General features: G+C 46.0%; 1 pseudogene across 1 annotated transcript; it reads right to left on the bottom strand.

Moving 5' to 3' along the window:
- Positions 1 to 1,318: 1,318 nt before the first annotated feature.
- Positions 1,319 to 1,800, bottom strand: LOC309378319 (mitochondrial import inner membrane translocase subunit TIM16 pseudogene; annotated as a pseudogene). Its single transcript has one exon. The product of its transcript is annotated as a mitochondrial import inner membrane translocase subunit TIM16 pseudogene (transcript).
- Between the last annotated feature and the right edge of the window lie 2,317 nt (positions 1,801 to 4,117).

Below are 4,117 nucleotides of genomic sequence, written 5' to 3'. Positions count from 1 at the left end.
TTTCTGTTCTCATCCTGAAGCAAAGTTCTTAACCTGAGGTACTATTTCTGGGGTAGCGGAGTCTGTAACCTGAAGCTTCTGTAGCTTTCGTGTGCATGCACACTTCTTCAGATACACTGAAAGAGAAGTCACCAGCCCCTTATGTATAGTGGGAGGGTGGGCTGGGGTTTTTCTCAGAAGGGTAATAGGAGGTGGGTGATGGACTCAATGGGTATGGTAAACCTGTTGACGACTGTTAACGACTGCAATTAGTCCTACAGAAAAAAGCATGGGATAGTATGCAGATAACCAAAAATAGCTTTGGAATATGTACCGGTAATGAGCCAAGAATTCAATATCTCTATTCAGACCAGGTCTCTCCATAGTTTTCAGTTTAGTAATAGGTTGTGATTCAGCAACTTGCCTGAAGGAAGTATTCATGAGCGCATAACCATGCAAAACTTCAAAACTGGCAACCAAACTACTGGTAGGAGTTGCTCCAGAAGAGGCAGTATGTTAGCCAGTTTTCAAGCGTGTTGCTATTCTACGTTTCTTGCTTTGCAGGGTTGGAGGGAGTCTATTGGTATGTGTGGTGGCGACACTAATCTGATTTATGCAGAGCATGAAGTTATGGGTGGGAGGGTGCGAGAGCTGTTGCTTCATTCCTGCTCCCTGTGCCTTTGCTCTGTACGTCCCTTCCCCCCACCCCACCTGCAGTGAGTTTTGAGCTCCATTAAAACAGGGTGGAAGACTGCCATGCTTTCCTAGATCTGCCTGTTGTCCAGCTGTGCTCTAGTGTGTCAAAGATTTGGAATGTCAGATGGTGGCACATCTGCGAGGTGCAGAGAGTGTTCATTAGCCAGGGTTTTTCGACTCGCGAAGAAGCCAGAGTCCTGACAGCCATTGTCCCCGATGCCAATCACCCGTTTTCTGCCAATCCAGAGGCTTCCATTCCATTGGGGGATGGCGTCTTGCCACACCTTGGCTCAGGGCGCATCAGGACTAGCTGAGCATATTCTACGCTGGGCGGTTTCCCTTGTTTTAAGGTCCCGGCAGGGGGCAGAAATGGGTCCTGTGAAGTACAGTTTGGTGGACATTGCCACTCAAATAGTGTACATGCAGCACATCTGGTGATTGATCATGTGGGACAGGGCTTACCTGGCCCATCCAATATTTTATCCAAGTTGGCACACCTGCTCAGCAGCATTTTGTGCTGAGATATGCACATATTTGTATGCAATTTTTGTCTAATTTTTTGCAAAGCAATTTCCCAAAATTTAACACACTTTTGCATGTTCTCTCTCTCCCTCCCTCTCTCTTTTTCTACACAGGGGCAATTTATTGGCTAGTTATACTTTAGACGGTGGGAGTGGGCTCTGCTACATGTCTGGCTTGCGCTCTGCATCTTGTTCTCGCCGCTGCTGCGACTGGATCCGCAGCTCTTTGTCCAGGTGCTCCTTGGCTCTCACCACCTTGGACTGCAGGTAGAAAGAACCCCCCATGGATTTGTCGTTCACCTTGAATAAATGCTCGTAGTTCTTCTGAATGTCCTCTGGGTTGAGCTTGCAGACGTTGAGGATCTGCTGGGCCTCCTGCAGGCTGAGGCCAGAGATGTTGGAGGCTGCTTCCAACTGAGGCCCTGAGAGCTCTCGCGTGTCTGCCGCTGCTTGGCTGGCTGAGAACTCTTGCCGTAGCGCCCGGGCAAAGGCTCTGCCCACCACCTGCACCCCCACGAGGACGATCTGCGTCAGGAACTTGGCCATGCCTCTCCCTCCCTCCCTCCTTCCTCCTTGGGCGGCCCAAGGGCGAGATGATCCAGCGGCTCCCATATATATATATATATATATATATATATATATATATATATCGTATTTTTTGCTCTATAAGACTCATTTTTTCCCTCCTAAAAAGTAAGGGGAAATGTGTGTGCTTCTTATGGAGCAAATGCAGGCTGCGCAGCTATCCCAGAAGCCAGAACAGCAAGAGGGATTGCTGCTTTCACTGCGCAGCGATTCCTCTTGCTGTTCTGGCTTTTGAGATTCAGAATATATTTTTTTCTTGTTTTCCTCCACCAAAAACTAGGTGCGTCTTGTGGTCTGGTGCGTTTTATAGAGCGAAAAATACGGTATATAATGGATTTTCGAGAACACTTCAGCCTAAAGTTTACAATCTTGTGCACTTTAGTTGGCTGGAGAATTGCATTGCAAAATTTGGAGAAATGTGAATTTTGAAGGATGGCTGTGTTTTGGAAAGAGTTTGCCTATAAATGTGAATGGAACCAAAATTCTCCCCCATTCCTAGAGTAATACATGGGTACTAATCAACTTTAGTACTCCTATTCATACTAATTTGGCATGCAGATCCCCTCCCATTACCTCCCCTGTTCTCAACACTTGATTACTGTATGTTCAATAACAGGCAGCTAAATATCTCAGCTAACTCCATTCAAAAGCCTGGAACAATGCACGTTCTGTCCCTGTGGCATGATGCCTTGGATGGGCCATTCATGCTGTAGTCACCAAAAGAGGAACATGCACTTATTTAACACTCCCAGACACTGAATATGGTGATGGAGAAATCCCAGGCACAGCTGTTGCCAGGAGTGCAAAGTGGGGTTTTTGGGGGGCAGCAGAGGTAATGCTGCAGGGAGGTTCTACAGAACAGGGGTATTCATAATCTATAAAGCAATGCAGTGGTACCTTGGGTTAAGAACTTAATTCGTTCTGGAGGTCCGTTCTTAACCTGAAACTGTTCTTAACCTGAGGTACCACTTTAGCTGATGGGGTCTCCTGCTGCCGCCACACCACCGCTGCATGATTTCTGTTCTCATTCTGAAGCAAAGTTCTTAACCCGAGGTACTATTTCTGGGATAGTGGAGTCTGTAACCTGAAGCGTCTGTAACCCAAGGTATCACTGTACACAATTGCACATATTTAAACTATGGACTTTGAAATATACTCGGAGTCGAGAGTGGATTTCGTGCTCTTTATTCAGCTCATAGTGGTGAGGAGGAATGGAAGTTCCCCCGAAATGTCTATTTTATATACATTATTTACACAATGGGCCCCACGTGATTGGCTAATTCCGGGATTCTCCTGTAGGCCAATCAGGTTGCAGATTCACTACCACCTGGAGTTGGATTGGGTGGCTCCTGCAGACCAATCAGACTGCTGCATTCTGGATCCTATTGTTCTGGGACCAATCAGACTGCTGCATTCTGAATCCTATTGTTCTAGGACCAACCAGACTGCTGCAATTTGGATCCTATTCAGCTCAGTACATAACAGACTTACATTCACACGATGCAGCGATGGCTTCCAAACAGGGTGGCTTTAAAAGAGAATTAGACAAATTTGTGGAGGTTAAGGCTAGCAATAGATACTGGCCATCATGGCTGTGTGCTCACTTCACTGTTGGAGGCAATGTGCATCTCAATCCCAGTTGCTGGGAATCACAGGTGAGTCAAATGTTGTTGCTCTCAGGTCCTGCCTGCAGACCTCCTGTGGACAGGATGCTGAGCTAGGTGGGCCTTTGACCTGACCCAGCAGGTCTCTTCTCAGTGCCAGATTTACGGATAATCCAAACAAGCTATAGCTTAGGGCCCCACTCACCTGGCCCCCCCCAAAAAAAACATTTAAAGGGAAAAAACCCCCGGGATGTACATTTCCAAAATATAAAATTTAAAAAGAAATAAAATAAAACCCACATACAGCAACAGTGTTTTGTGTTGGGTAGGCTCCTGCAATGTAATTAATGGGCCCTGCCTGCTAGCCTGCTCCCTAAAATATCACTGGTTTGCTCATTTCTATATATAGGGTGCCTACATTCTGCATGGACTGGTTGCACGGCAACATGTGCAAATGGCTTTAGATACCTATTAGGTCCATAAATTAACACATAGCATATATTCAACACAAAAAACCAGCGACAATTTGTTATTGACAAAGGACAGCTGGATACATGAAGGGCCCCATTACCTTCAGTAGCTTAGGGCCTCATCAAACCTCAATCTGGCCCCGTCTCTTCTTAAGTTCTTAAAAATTGAATTAGGCTGTGCTTCTCTACTCACTTACCTGGTAGTAACCCCCATTGAATGCAATGATTTTATTTATTTATTTATTTATGGCCTTTTAAACGG

This window comes from Podarcis melisellensis (assembly GCF_964234715.1).
Source record: "Podarcis melisellensis genome assembly, chromosome: 9".
Classification (NCBI taxonomy): Eukaryota; Metazoa; Chordata; class Lepidosauria; order Squamata; family Lacertidae; genus Podarcis; species Podarcis melisellensis.
Note: the sequence above shows the minus strand (reverse complement) of the source record. Positions and strands in the feature narration are given on the sequence as shown.